General features: G+C 44.4%; 1 protein-coding gene across 4 annotated transcripts in view; it reads left to right on the top strand.

The window, feature by feature from the left end:
* Nucleotides 1-16,239, top strand: part of C15H1orf226 (chromosome 15 C1orf226 homolog) — a 264,987-nt gene that overhangs the window by 160,505 nt on the left and 88,243 nt on the right. The window lies entirely within an intron of this gene.

Genomic DNA, 16,239 nt, shown 5'->3' with positions numbered 1-16,239 from the left:
GTCAGAGACCCTCTCCTTACCGTGTCCTTCAAATGCAGCAATTTTGTTCCTTAAATGAAAGCAGAATGGTTTCCAGCAGCTAAGAGGATTAATTCTCATGTCATCATCCACACCAAGTCACAATCACAAACGCTTCCATTGTGCTGCTTATTTTATAGATCATTTTCACATTCAGGAGCTCAATTAATCATTTATTCAATCTTCAACACGTGTTAATTTGAAACTTACTACATGTTGTGTATTGTGTTGGGAGTTTGGGGCAGACCTGTGAGAAAAAAAAATGCACAGTCCCCGCCCTACTGAAATTTACAGATTGGAGACTCCAGAGCTAATCAGATAATCCATGTGTGTGAATATTCAGCCAAGCGGCACTAAAGGATCAGGTCCATGGTATGATCAGTGTGTCGAATGGAGGGAATTGACCTTTTGGAGACCTCTTCCTTGAAGAAGCGATGGTCATGCTGACACCTCATTAGCAGGGCCCTTTGGACATGAAGAAGTGAGGATTTGCAGGGCAAAGTAGCTTCCCTGTGATCACACGCACTGCTGAACGGCAGTCCAGGAGTCCGATCCCAGGCTCTGTCTGTCCCTTCCTGCTGACTCTCCAAGCTCCACCTAGGGTCAGTCTTAGGCCAGATAGCCAAGAAGGTGTTCTCCCGTTTTCACTCAGGTTCTGCCCAGCTTCCAAGCCTGAGCCCATTGCCTATTTGCCCAGGAGGACAACTGTAGGAATTTTCTCTATCCATGGATATTGTCCTCCAAGATGTTAACTGATGGAGGTAGCTTGCTTTTAAGGGTTGACCCTTAAACTCAGGACTCAGGCTAAAAGTTAGTCTCCTCCCAGCCCCCCCGAAAAAGGTTAGAGGTAGTTTGACATAAGATAAGTGTGTTTTTAATCCCCTTGGTGGAATGTGGATGGACCTCAAGACAGAGTTTCTGCCAACATTTCAGAGCAGAGCAGCTGTGCGGGGCAGCTCTGTTCCTCTGTCGATGGACATCTGGGTTCTTTCCACGGTTTGGCTATTGTGGGCATTGCTGCTATAAACATTGGGGTGCATGTGCCCCTTGGATCACTACATTTGTATTTTGGGGATAGACACCCAGTAGCGCAATTGCTGGGTCATAGGGTAGCTCTATTTTTAACTTCGTGAGGAACCTCTGTACTGTTTTCCAGAGTGGTGCACCAGCTTGCATTCCCACCAACAGTGTAGGAGGGTTCCCCTTTTTCCGCATCTTCACCAACATTTGTGGTTTCCTGGCTTGTTAATTTTAGCCATTCTGACCGGTGTGAGGTGGTATCTCACTGTGGTTTTGATTTGCATTTCCCTGATGCCAGGTGGTGTTGAGTATTTTTTCGTGTGTCTGTTGGCCATCTGTATGTCTTCTTTGAAGAAATGTCTGTTCATGTCTTTTGCCCATTTCTTGACTGGATTATTTGTTGTTTGGGTGTTGAGTTTGATAAATTCTTTATAGATTTTAGATACTAGCCCTTTTTCAGAACAATTTAAAAATAAGTGACAGTTTAGGCATACCCCTTAATCCTGGATTCTGTAGCTAAAATGGTGTTATCCATCTCTTTTTTGATGCTGAGATCTGAGCAAATGTTGCCATCTTTGTGGCTGGCATCTTGTGAGAAAGTTGTTTTCCTACCATGAACAAACTGATCTTACTTTCTTAAAAAATGTTTTTTTTTTTTAATTTTCCAAGCCATGTCTTTAACAAATGTTTTTGCTGATGCAGTTGAAGATTTATCTTTTTTAAATCCATAAATCCAGAAAATAAGCAGGCATCTCCTGTACCAAGGAGACCATTCCTATCTTAGGTAGACCATGTCTGCTCCTACTGAGGCTACTTTAGGTTGAGGAAGGAAAGGGGAAGTAAGAGTGGAGCTGTGTGATTGGGGGCAAGTTGGCTCTCCCATTCTCTCTATAAAATGTATATTAAGAACCATTTTCTTCTAATGAAATATTTGTGTCATTGTCTTGAAATATTTTTGAATATTTCAAATATATTTTGAATATATTTTGAATATTTTTTACCTCCTAGGGTTGGGATTTCTGGTAACCCAGAGTGACTTTAGTAGGGTGCCCCTGGCTGGGAATGACATGTCACCATGTGTATGAATGGGCAAAGATGAAAGGTACCATGCCGCTCCCCACCACACACCACACTGACACTAACAAGGGTTTGTAATTTTGAAAATCATCTGACTGTTTAAGCTGATGGGGTCCTCTCATTAACATTTCCTAGTGTAGGAAGACCACCCTGGGCCTCCTTGCTGTTTTTCAGACCTTGAAAGAGGAAGGTAGGCAGCTTGTTATTGAGATTCATGGATGAGGATAGAGTTGAAGGTGCTCAGAACCCTGACAGAGGCTGATGGAGAAATGAGTGCACACGAGTAACAGCCAAGCAGGGAGACTGGTAGGTGAGGGAACGCGAGAAGCTTCCCTGGTGAGGCTCCACCCCCACCTTGCTGGCTAGGACAAGGCAATCACATTGGTCATTTTAGAGTCTGGAATGTGAGGTCTAGGAAACCTACATGAATGTGTTTTCTGCAGCGGCTGGCATGTCCTGAGAGGCTGGGATGGGTGGGTAGTTACAAAGGAGATGGGAAGTGAGGCTAGAGGCTTCTAAATTACAAACCACTACAGTACTTTCTAGCAAACCACAGTGTACAGCGCACTACAGATTATAACTAGAGCCCACTGTCAGCTGAGAATAGGGTGGGGGCGTTTTGCCAGCACAGTCTGGTGTGGGTGGAGGTCATCTCCTTGTCCAGGTGAAGAAGCTGAGGTAGGTCTCCAGCTCACATAGCTGGTTGATGCCCAATCCGGGATTTGGATCCAGACCTTTCTCCAAGTCCATGTTCTTTCCACTCTTGCTGCATCCTCTCCAGAGAGACTCTCTGTGGTCCATTTAAGTTAGGACAGTCCCTGATGCTGTCAGGATGCTTTCTTCAGAAGGACCTTTAAAAAGCTGTTTGAGCTCCAGGAATAGTACAGATTGAACTTGCTCATCAGTTAAACACATTTACATCTCCCTTGGGGCTACGGAATCCATCCCGAGGGTTAATTAGCATCCCTTAGGCTGTTCTCAAGTAACTGGGAAGGGCTCAGGATGACCTTGAAGAGCCTTTTAGTATTTAAGGTGGCTTCCAGAGTTTGAGTTATAGATTGGCCACTTTCCCCCTCCACCTCTTTTAATTACAGTGGCTCGTCCTCAGGAAGCTGGGATCTGCATCTTTTCTGTGCTTGCCTGTTTCAGCTGGCCTTGGCCTGGACTGAAGGCAGCACCCCAGACCCTTCCCCAAGCTGTTCTCTCTTCTTCTTCAGCTCCTTTTCCTGTTTCGTGCTAAGAAACCATGGTGGCTGGCCTAAGAGAGGGATTTCAGGTGTGAGTCGTTTGCGATAGATAATGAATTGCTCTGAGCTATCCACATTTTCTGATTTCCTCTTTCCATGACCTTCCATTGCTGTGTGGAATGTGCTGATCAGGGTAGCCATCAAGCCAAGGTGAGAGCTATAATTGTGGCTGTAGGATGAACAGGTCAGATTAATCCTTTGGGGAGTGACCCCCGCAGTGCCGTAAACTTGATTCATGACTATTGTCTCACATGCAAGAGAAACATGGAAATCCAACCTGTGCCCATTGATTATTTTCTGGGTGAGCAAGAGCCTTTACTCTCATGGTTGGAATAAGGTAAGAAAGAATTGAGTAAGTCAGAAAAGAGATGAGACTGGGAAAACAGTGTCCACCATACACGTAGTCGCGCCCTGGGGGAGCGTCGGGGTGTTGGTACGGCTCCTCTGTCTTCTGATGTGTCACCAAACATCCCTGCAGCTTCTTCCCTGACTTTGGCTTCTGGATGGACCTTAATCTTCCAGTGGATTTTGCTCCCCTTCCAAAAGGTAGCTAGGTAGGTAGGTAGGTATTTAATTAATTTTTTTTTTAAGAGACGGAGATGGGGAGGGGCAGAGAGAGAGAGAAAGAACCCTAAGCATACTCCACACCCAGCACAGAGCCCAACACGGGGCTCGATCTCACGGCCCTCAGATCTTGACCTGTGCCGAAATCAAGATTTGGACGCTTAACCAACTGCACCATCCAGGTGCCCCAGTCTTTATTATTTCCTAACTCCTGTGAGTCCTTGGGATTTTTGGTTGTTGTCCAGACAGCTACACTGGCGTGGACACTGTTTAACGTCCTGTTTCATTTCTGACCAGACCATGTAAATAATCATCTTATAACACCAGCTTCGCTCATCTTACTGCACCATACTTTCTCCTTTGCCTCTCTGCCTTTTTTCCTCCTTTCAGGCATGCCACACACAACATATGGCTTGTTATATGGAGTAACAGTGTGTCTCGTCTCCTAGAGTGGCTGGGGTGCCTGGGTGACTCAGTTGGTTAAGCGTCTGCCTTCAGCTCAGGTCATGATCCCAGAGTCAAAAAAATAAATAAAATCTTAACAGAGTGGTTGATGATGCAAAAGTCATTTCTCATGGAGTCTTAGGGTTCTGCATGCATTGGGTCTGAGTTGAGGATTTCGGCTATTTGACCCCAACAGCTGGTGCCAAATACCTACAGTTCCTCATGAATTTAGAAAACCACTTGTTTTAGATGCTGTTAATGATTCCAGGCCTGTCCATGATTTAACACTTCTCCAGCACCTTCTATTTCTATGGTGTTCTCCCCTTGCTTCAGATAATTCTAGGTGAAATTAACTTTTGTTCAGGCCTTCCCCAGGGTTCGGTCAGAAAGCGCGGGTGTTAGAGGGGAACGGTGGGAGGTGGAGGCCCATCAGGGGTTGGAGTGGGGCATCAAAGATGATAAACACTTAGTTTATCCTGTAGTTTCCCACATTCAGGCCTTGAACCTATGACAGATGCCACAGAACCTTCTGGTTGGAGGAGCATTTAAAAAGGGAGCTCTGAGCAGAATTTGCCAAAAGCCAAGGTGAGGACCCATTGGGAGGCCAGGGGAGGCCAGTGGGTCTATGTTCACGTGGGTATGTGATTGAATAAGTGCTGCTGGGAGGTAGCTCCTGGGCGGTGAGAACACAGGTTCGAATCTGGCACACACATAAAAACAGTCAAAGGCAACATCACCTGTAGTGAGAGTGGGGTGGGGGCCGCCGCAGAGGGGAGGTGGCCATCAGCTAGGATCCGAGGCCTGCATGCCCATCTTAGTGCTGTGGATTGTGGTGATGGCAGCTCCTGGCTGCTGGGCCTCATGTAGCCATTTCTCTCTTCAGATTTTCTTTACTGGCCATAGATGTTTCTTTTTTTAATCCAAATTTCAGAGAGGACATTTCCCTCTTGAAGTACTTCCATTAATCAAATGTACCAGATTTATTGCTTTGTTTTGCTTTGTTTTGTTTTTCAAGCAAGCTCCATACCCCAATGTGGGGCTTGAACTCACAGTGCCAAGGTTAAGAATTGCATGCTCTACCAGCGCTCTGCTTTGTTTTGGTTGTTTAGAAAATGGACCATGAACTGTCCCCTAGCTCAGTGGCGAGCCTCATTTCTAACCACATCCCTGAGCTTGCTTCCTCTAGATGCACGGGGCCATTGGTGTTTCCTGAATGCCGAGAGTTGGTATCTGTGTGTGCTCTTGCCACCCAGTCTCCCAGAGCCCCCCTCTTCCCCTCGTACCTTGTCTCCCTGGCAAAGCCCTTGTCACCCTTCCACTTCATCCCACAGCATTTATAACCCTGAATTAGAATTATTGGACACCTAGCTTTCCTCGTCTGTGAGCCCTGTGACAGTGGAGCCGGGTCTTAGTAAGGTTTCATCCACCCTGCTTGTGGAACAGTCACTCCTGACCCCTGTATCAGCTACAGGCCTCTGAGTAGGAGGTGGTGATGGGGTGAGGTGGGGGGCACCCAATAAAACAGGACTGGTGCAGCTCCCACCCTCCCAACCTACCTGTGAGCTTTTTCTCCCACAGAATCTACCTCTGTGTCCCTCACATCTCTCCTACCTGGGTTCATCTCCTGGCTGGACCCGAGCAGTCTTCGGCAGTTCCTTGTGTCTTATATCCCACATGGGGCTCAACTCTTGGCTCTAGATGTTTGTTAGGCCAAGCCCTTAAGGTCTACCGTAGAAATCTTGGCAATCATGCCTGTCCGACCCACTGCAGGATGGGTCATGTTCTGATAGTGGTGCTGGTGGTTCTGTGCTATTGGGATTTTTTGTGCCACTTCCTGCCTGGGAATTTCATGGAGGGAGAGGATGGTCCCAGACAAGCCCACCACTAGGATGAGTAAATGAGTCTGTGTAGGGTTGCTCACTCATAAACAGTGCGGTTTACGTGCTTAATGAGCCTAGCGGGTTTGACATGGGTCAGTAAGGAAGGAATGGCCGCCAGTTGGCAGGTGCTGCGGTGGGGGCTCGTGGCACCGTTTGCAGGGCGATTAAGGTCTATTAGGTCTATTAAGGTCTATTAAGACCCTTCCCCTTGGCTTGGAAACTGGTTTTCGTATTTGCCACTGCTCAGCCATCGCCATCCTTCCTGCTCAGGGAGACAAGAGGCAACCTGTGACTCCGGTAGGGTTGTTTGGTTATGCTCATCATTATCTGGGGGCAGAGAGCTCCCATATTTGCACACACATGGTCTCTCTCCGAGAATACACCCTGTGCACTTTTCATCTCATCTGAGTTAGATTGCTTTTGGGTGACTGATTTGGGCAACATTTTCAGTCTTTGAAAAGACTGTCCCACATCCAGGAAGGCATTCCTAAGATGTTTCTGGAGTTGTAAGTCAGACTATTAATTATAGACCCTCAAAAGAATGCTGGTTTCCCTCCCTAAATGCAGTGGGCCATTTCTAGCAATACCGAGGACGTCTTTTATGTTTATATAAAGAATCAGAGGATGGTTCTAGTGCCTGATTTTCCTCTCCATGAATTTTTCATTTTTGAGATTGCTTTTGAAAAGGTTCCGTTCAAATTTTGTGTAGTGGTTTGACTTTGCCTTTGTGTCCAGTTTCATAAATACAGTTTCATTGTTCAGTGTTCACACGATTGTGGCTTGCTTCTTATATATATATATACATATATATTTTTTTGTGGAATTTGACTACGGGTGAATTATTTTTCTTAGTGGAACTGCCAAAAAATTATTAAAATTTACCTTCAATTATATTAACTCAGGATACCACATTAAGTCAAAAAGCACAAGAAAACTTTAAAATGTTTTTAAAAGCATTCAAGCATTAATATGCCTGTGTTATGGGGTTGCAGGGCTTATTTTAAGAAAAGTTAAATTTCTTAAATCTAACTTGGCAAAGTAAAATGGATTATCTTTCCAAAAGAAATTTGTCAGTTGTTTATCCTACTTGCATTTCTTCTCCATTTATTTGTAATTTTTAAAATTTGTACTTCGTGATTGTGTGGGCTTTTTTTCTTTTTTTCCCCTCCAGAGAAACGAAGACACCTTTAAAAAGCATGCTAACTAATAGCTCACATATTCCAATTGCATTGTTCGGGTTTTGTTTTCTTTCAGAATCCCGTGTCGTTGTTCCCCCATTTGAAAATGTAGTGATGTTGTTTCTATGGAAACAATGATGTCATGGGTATGAATGGGACTGAGTGACCACCAAGAGTGCCATATATCAAGGCCAGTGATAGAGCCCAGCTTTACCTATGAAGTTGCTAATGGGGCTCTGTTGTCAGCAGCTTGCAAGATATATGGCTGGGAGGAAAGTACATTTGTGTAGCCATTCTGGACAGCCCATATGGAGTAAGTGTGTGTTTGTGAAGCCATGTGTATTTGATTGTGAAATAAATCCTTCACAGTTGACTGTAGATCATCTGGATTCCCAGGTCTGTAGGGTGGGAACTTAAAACCTATGAAATCAAGTTCCCCACTGTCCATGGAAGGAAAGGGGGGGAAAGATCTATGTCTCCAAGGTTTGGCATCCAGATACGAAAGACTTGCAATGTCAGCATTAATACGAATAGGAGTTTGTAATGCATGTGAGATACAGGCATCATACAGACCAGACGTAGAGTTTTGCTTGCATGCATTTAAATGTTCTTTCCATGTGACATGCAGTGATAATAGAGACAAGTGGTGACTAATTGATCAGAGCCAGAGTCCTGTTAAGCAGCCCAATCATACCATAACTTACACATCCAAGGAGTGTGGTCCTGTTCAAAGAGGTGGTCCGGAAAGGTTAACCTCGTCATTCAGTGATAACTCCCACTTTTATTTACTTAATTATTTTGACTTTCCTATTTTAGAGCTATATCTAGATCTTGTGGCTCACTCTTTTGACTATTATCAGGATAAATGATATTTGATTTTTTTTTTAATGTCCAGAAGTCATGTGGAGCCAAGTCTAATCATTGGTTGCCTATCTTAATAACTCAACTTATTGCTAATTCCAGTTGAAACATGAGATATGTTAATGAAATGACGAGACTGATGATGATGTGGTTTATATATTCGTTCTAAAGGAACTTCTTAAAGGGAGAGATTTCCTCAGAGTTCCAGGCAGGAATTATTTGTTGAAGTCTACTGTGCTCCCAGGGTGCCTGCTTGGAGAGTTAACATTTATTTGGATGTGTAAGTGCAGTTATGCTGGACAGAAATACAGTTCCCTGGTAAACATTGTCTAAGTCCGTTTGGACTGCTGTAACAACACCATAGATGTTGAAATCTCTTTCTCCCAGTTGTGAATGCTGGAAGTTGTGATGCTAGCACTGCACGGCCAGGTTTGGTAAGGGCCCTTTCTCGGGTTGCAAACAGCCATTTTCTCATTGTTTCCTTTCCTGGCAGAGAGAGCAGGGGAGCTCTCTGAGGTCTTTTTAAAAAAAGAACGCTCATCCAGTTCTTGAGGATTTCACCCTTATGACCTAATCATCCCCCCCAAAGCCTCACATCCTAATACCATCCCAAGAAGAGGCAGGATTTCAACATAGGAATTTGGGAGGGACCCAACCGTTAAGTCCGTAACAAAACATAAATCTCCTTTGGCATCAGGGAAGATTTTCCAGGTAAGTAAAATTTTCAGGGAACTCAAGGTTCCCCTCTGAGTCTTACCTTTCAAAATTCAGGATCATTTAATTGAGATACTTTCATGGTCCCGCATGCTTTTTCTTAAACCTTACAGAATGAAATGAACTTTTTTCTCATGACTCCAAGTCTTTATTTTGAATTGCTGGTGATATTGGACCCTGAGACAAAGAAGTCGCTGTCCTCCACCCAGAGGTCCTCGAGTGAGCACAGAGCTAATTTATGCCCACTTCAGAGGACACAGGTTGCTTCATTGGTTGGTTGTTGAGTTTTCCCTGACTTTCCACCTTTTTCTGTTTCGTCCTTTGCTTTTAGGTCACTGGCGGTTGCTTTTTGCCACTGTCCGTGCACCTGTCTGTGCTCAGCTGAATAACAGCCCCTCAAAGATACCCCAGCCAGGTGTCACTTCATACTGCAAAAGGCATTTTGCCAATGGGATCAGCTAGGGATCTCCAGATGGGAGCTTGCCCTGGATTATCAGGGGCGCCCAGAATCATCACAGAGGTCCTTATGAGATGTGGGCAGGAGAGTCAGAGGGACCAAAGACACTGCCCTTGCTGGTTTTTGAAGAGACCCCAAGCCAAGGACTGCAGGCAGCCTCTAGGAGGCGAAAAAGTGGATAAAGCTGATTTTTCCAGAAGGAATGCAGCTCTGCAGACTCATTTTAGACTTCTGGTATCCAGATTTGTAAGAGCTTAAATCTGTGGCATTTTTAAACCTCTAAATTTGTGGTAATTTGTTCTAGCAGCCACAGGAAAAAAAAAAAAGCTACCACCCCTGGCTTGTTTCCCTTCTAATCTGATGCATTAAATCAGGTTACTGAATTGGTTAGAAAAATACCATCCATCCAACAACCGTTTGTTATCAGTTATGTGCCAGGTGTTTAGGATGGAGTAAGCCCAGTGTGTCCCAGATCTCAGCTTTGCTGGCTTCATTGTCCCCCTGGAAGGTAGAGCTGGGGAAAGACCGTAGAACACGTAATTACAACCTAGTGTATCAGACGCTGAAATTGAATTATGAACAAAGAGTGCTAGGAATTCACAAAAGGAGCAGCTCTTATTTTGGGGGACCCGGAATAGTTGGGCCTTCTAGAATGAATGTATGTGTATTTGGCAGAGAGAAGGTGTGTGGAAGAGGAGGCCTGCCTGATAGAGAAAGCGGAAGCTGGGCAAAGACGGTTCGAGGTAATGCCGAAAGTGTAAATCACCCTGGGTTTGCCCGAGAGGGAAGTAAATGAAGACCGTACTGGAGCCCACCCCTGTCTTGGTGTTCTGCAGTTCGTTTACCTTTCACTCTGCATGGTGGCTAGATATGGGGTCCTTCAAGCTGCAAAATTACACCTGTGGATAGGAGAAGCATTGATTACTATGAATAATAAACCAAAGGAACACCTAACCTGTGGCTGGTGTATTTTCTGGAATATTCCAGAAGCTCACATTCTTTCATTGATCACAGCAAAGAGCAGCTCCTGATCCCGAGATTAGCTTCATTTTCAGATGCTGGAGATGCTCAGTGGCATCCTCATTCAATCTCACAACCTTGAATCATGTCACAAAATATAACCAGTTTCCCTTTTAGGCCAGATTTCCTCTGTGTGTGTGTGTGTGTGTGTGTGTGTGTGTGTGTGTGTAGGGGAGTAGTTTCATGTAGTAATCTAGTGATATTCTAATGAAGGTTTTGTTAATTCATAGCATAGAGGAATGAAGAATACAGAATCCTATTTAGATTAGCTTATATTTTTACGAAGGGAAAATAGGGCATCTGGTTCACCAAGAATTTATAGCTACTTTTAATTGCAAATTATGTAGAAGAGAATGATTTAGTATCCCTGTGTTCCTACTTAACAGTGATCACATCCAAAATATTTATTGAGTACCAGCTAAGTACAAAGCTTTGTTTAAAGTGCCGTGGGAGGTTTAGAGCGACCAGTAATCTTACTAGTCACGTTGAAAAGAAAAAACCACTTCATCACTTAACCCATTTATCAAGTCCTTTAAATGAGCCAGGCACCCTTCTAATCTCTTTAGATATATTATCTTGTTTGATCTTGAGAAGAATGGCTCACTTGCTACCCATACCCCAAATTTCTCAGCGCTCTCACATCTTAAAAGGGCTTCCAGCCCCAGTCTTTGTGCGAGAGTAAGTCTTGTCAAAAGAACTGGTGATCACTCTCTCCAAATGTGATTGGATGTTTTTAGTCTTCCTCCCAAATTTCTCAGGAATATTGTTGCCACTGACCATCATCATCTCTTTTAAATTTTTTGGCTTACAGAATACATCCTACTCTCCCGATCTCATGTACTCTGGCTATTCTTTTTATTGGATTGGACCATACAGAAATTGCTGGTAGTCCACCATTTTGGTCTACAAAGTGGCGTTTTCCTATGGTTTCATAGAGAAGTAGACCCTCCTAGTCTGTAAAGTTCAGAGTTCTTTCACTCTTTACTTTCCCCTTGGGTAATCTCCTTACATTCATAACTATACACAAGCAATCCAGAATTTATATTTCGGGCTTAGACTTCTTCCCTGACTGCAAAGTTCGATCATTTTCCCTGCTGCCTACTTGACCTCTCCTCTTGCATTTCTTTTTTTTTTTTTTTAAAGATTTTATTTATTTATTTGACAGAGATCACAAGTAGACAGAGAGGCAAGCAGAGAGAGAGAGGAGGAAGCAGGCTCCCTGCTGAGCAGAGAGCCCGATGCGGGACTCGATCCCAGGACCCTGAGATCATGACCTGAGCCGAAGGCAGCGGCTTAACCCACTGAGCCACCCAGGCGCCCCTCCTCTTGCATTTCTTAAAGACACCTCAGAATTGTCCTGTCCAGAATCCAGCTCTCCCTCCACAAGTCTGTTCTATTCCAGTTATCCTGTCCAGGGACTGGCACCACCATGTATCCATTTGCCCAATTATTAGCAACCTCCGTCTGGGTTCCTGGCTCGTTCTGGTCAATATCCAGTCCAGCTGTAGACCTTGTCCCTTTTATTGCTAAACTAGGTCTTGAGTCCAATTACTTTTCCATTTTTATTCAGGAAGCAGAGTATCAAGCAAGTAAAGAGTTTACAGTGGAAGAGAGATGCCAGGAATAGAATGTCAGCAAGCTCGTGGGATGGGTATGGAAATGCCGGACGAGTTTTGGTGCTTCCCAGGAAGGTACCATAGCCATGAATTGTCTGCTAAGAAGATTACTCCCTTTTATTTGTTTATTTTTTAATGATCTTATGTGTTTGTCAGAGAGAGAGCGCGAGAGAGCACAAACAAGGGTTATGGCAGGGAGAGCAGGCAGAGGGAGAAGCAGCCTCCCTGCCGAGCAAGGAGTCCCGTGCAGGACTTGATCCTAGGACCCTGGGATCATGACCTGAGCCGAAGTCAGCTGCTTAACCAACTGAGCCACCCAGGCAACCTGATTACTATCTTTTAAATTCCCTTCTAATCTTTCTGCTGATATGGACACCCGATGATAATTAACCTTTACCAGTGCTCTCACAGGGCTATACAAAGATGATGTTTTAATTTCACTGCCGCCAGTGAAGCCTTTGTCTTCTGGTTCTTGGCCTTTCATCACTCCTGAGTCTCAAGCATACGGTTCCTTTTGTTGTTGAAGTACTCGACCAGAGGGTCTGTCTTCACATTGTGGAATAACTCTGCACTGCCTTCTGTTGAATGCTGAGTTTCTGACTTATCGTGGTAGAAGAAGGTATCAGTTGTTGCCACATCTCACCAGGATGCTTGTGATTCTGGTCTCCGTCCCTTTCTTCCAAGAGGGCACACATTTCAGCAGTGGGCCATGGGATGTTAAGCCACAATGTCGCGACTGCCCTTCCATAGTCAAGTTGGTGGGGATGTGGCTTCTTAGGAAGGTGCGTGGAAGACTCAAACCCTCCTTATGGTTTCTGAAGGGAGTGGTGTCCTGACGTTAGGATACCAGGTCTTGGGCACTCGAGCTGCTCTCTTCGGTAGTACAGTGTGGTGGAGGTGGTCTGTCTGGTTCTTGTCTAACACCTGTGGCAGGGGTCAAGTATAAACAGATCATCATGACATGCAGTGAGTCATTACAGGGGTTTTTGACACAGCCCCATAAAGAGAACTATGTGTGGCAGTCCTGCGGTAAGTGGGAAAACTAGCACATGAGTCAAAGGGCTTCTCCCTGTGCTGTTTAATATAACAGTACTTCCAGACTCGTATTTCAGGAGAGGAGTGGCTGCTTCTGTTTGTTTTAGCATCACTAAGATCAGTTCAGAGAATCCTATAGAATTTTCTCAGACTTAGGGAACAGTCTTGGTGGATTGGCTGTATGTATCTACCTCTCCCTCTCTCCTGAAGCCTCCCTGGGATAACCGTTAAGGCAAAGAACAAGAGAGGAAAGAGTCAGTAAAAGGATTTCAATGACTTTTTAGAAGTTGGAATGAGTAGATGTGTTGATGGCCTTAATCAAACAGAGGCAACTTCAGGTGACAGGTGAGTTGACTGATGTGGGAAATCCCTGGACAGACTCAAGACACGGAAGTACCAGCTGTTGCAAAAGCAGGGGAAGGCACCCCAGTTTTTAAAAAGTTCACGAGTTAGGGGCGCCTGGGTGGCTCAGTGGGTGGAGGGTCTGACTCCTGATTTCGGCTCAGGTCATCATCTCAGGGTCCTGAGATCGAGACCCCCATCAGGCTCTGTGCCTCAGCAGGAAGTCTGCTTGACAGTCTCTCTCTTTCTCTGCCTCTGCCCCTCCCCCTCTATAAATGCACACACACGCTCTCTCAAAAACTAAAAATTTTAATAAAAATGTTTGAAGTAGAAGTCTTCTTACTTAACCAGTGGGGCTCTAGAGCTCCCCCTCTTGTTTCTGGAATATTGATGGTGAGATTTTTCTCTGGAGAAACTGAAGGTCCCAGAGAAAACATCTTTAGGCCTTGACATTGGGTTTCTGCAGCTAGAAGGTCACTTTGCATCCTCATCAGTCTGCAGCAAGGCTCCCTGGGCAGCGGGGCCTTCCTGGGAACCAGCCCCACCCCCACACAGAGCATTTCCAGTCAGCTTTTGACTTCCTCCTCCTGAAATGAGGACAGGCGGCCCCAAATCATGAGATGTTCGAGGAAACTGTCCAATGTAATAGATACCAAAATAAAGGGAAGGAGGAAGCTGAGGAAAACAGACACAGCAGAGATGAGAAAGAAACCTGAAAAAACAACCCCCAAAACCCCTAGAAAATTAAGACCCTGCTTCCTAAACTAGGAACGGGAGGCTCTGAAAGAGAAATCATCAGAGAACTCTCCAAAATTAAAAATGACAATCAAACAAAGTAGAAAGGTTGAAAATTCTCAGGAAAAAGAAAGGAGCCAGAAATTAGAGAGAAAAGACTGATTCTCAGGTTTGCTTCTCTAGGAAGGTCAACATCTGATGAATTCTGAAAGAGAAACAATAAATAGGAAATTGTCAAAGAAGCAACACAAGAAAAATTTCCAAATTCATTGAAGTTTCCACATTGAAAGGACCTACTGAGTGCCCCGGGCAAACCCAGGCAAACCAAGGCACCTCCAGGATCAAGTTTGAGTCCAAATGCAGCCATGCCAGAGGGCTGTCCCTCTCCCCATTGGAAGAGGCCACAGTCTGTCACCAGGGAGGACTCCCGCTCTGTCCTTCAAGCCCGTTGAATTCAGGAACAGCCTGTCACCTTGCAGCAAGTTTCTTATGGTAAAATACCCCTTTAGAGACCCTTGGTTATCTTAATTATTCAGTATCAAATATAATGTCCCTGTTTTAACATTGGATTTCCTTTTATCTTTGTAGTGGCTATGGGGGAATGGAAAGATACAGAGATAGGAAATGAGGGACCTTTTGTACACCTTTTTGAGAGTAATTTGAAACATTTTAAGAAAGAGATCATGGCTGATATTTCAGGAAGTGGAATGGATAAACACATTTGAGTTTAAAAAAAAATCTGTTCATTTTTGAGCGGTGATCTGAATGTAATTGGTTACTTCTGAGTATCATCCTGATCAGAAAAAAGATGGGAAGAAATAAAAGCAACTTGGCTCATTTTAGCCTGGAGAAAAATAGTTCTCTTTTTTGGCACAATTATTCCAAGCCAATAAATTGTTAAGATGACATATGATTTTGGAGCTTAGTCATAGAAAAGCCTTTGATTTGGACTCACAATGTGGTGATTGCTACGAACAAGGTGACCATTAGAGGTAATTTTCTATGGGGCTCCATGGCTACTGTTCTTTCTCCGTTTTCAGTCTTTTTTTTTTTTAAATGTAGGAAAGTGTGCAATTTACCTGTGGTCCAGTCAGTAGCCTGATTTCCTATAAGCTGTTAAGCTCTTAGGAACTGAGAAGTAGGTCAAATAGGCAGAGTCTGTGTGTTTCCTGAACTCAAGTAACTTTTCAAAGTGTCGTGCTCAGAGTCTGAGGACAGGAACCTGCGTTCTCAGATGTAAAGGTGCTTTGACTTTCCCTTCGATAGCCATCAGAATGACCACACATATTGAAAAGGGAAAAATAAATGGAAGGAGAAGTTGGCTGTATTGAGAAGACTGTCTTTCTCCAGGATTAAAGGGTGCCTAGCCAAGAGCCTCCTCTGGGCAGTGTTCTTCCTGTCCGGGATCTGTCTGTCTGTAGGTGTGGGTGGCATGTACAAGCCCGGTATGAGAGCGACTTGTACATGTTTTCATCTGACAGCTGGCCTCCCTGGAGTGTTCCTTGCTTCCTCCCCGGCCCTCATATTCTCAATGCTGTGGCCCAAGTGTGCTCTCTCCATTGTCAGATCAAGTCCTTCCATTTGGCTGAAAATCCTGTAACAGACACTACATTGGATATAAAGCTGAACCTAGAGAGCACCTGCCTTCAAAGAACTGAGTCCGGTTGAGAAGATGAGAGAGGACACGTTCCAAGTAAAGAGTGTTAGCGTGTTTTGTATTCAGCATAGTTAGGAAACCAGCCCCCCGAGTGCTAATTGCCGTAGCAGCGTGGAAGAAATTCCTTTCAGTTCCCGTAGTCAGGGTGGGTGTTTAGGAAGTGCTATTTGAAGGAGAAGGCAAAAGAAGACTTTGAATAGATAAAGGGACTGAGGGAGTTTTAAGGTAGTAATTACGTAAATAGCAGTGCAGACCCCAAAAATCCCTGCTGTCTTCAGAATAGACAGTGAATAAACCACAGTGCATTTGAATGGTTGCAACACAGTACTTCATGTAGGGCAGTGACTTTCAAATTTTTATTTTTATTTATTTAG

This window comes from Lutra lutra, chromosome 15 (assembly GCF_902655055.1).
Source record: "Lutra lutra chromosome 15, mLutLut1.2, whole genome shotgun sequence".
Taxonomy (NCBI): Eukaryota; Metazoa; Chordata; class Mammalia; order Carnivora; family Mustelidae; genus Lutra; species Lutra lutra.
The sequence above is the reverse complement of the archived record's forward strand: the minus strand, read 5'-3'. Positions and strand labels throughout refer to the sequence as shown.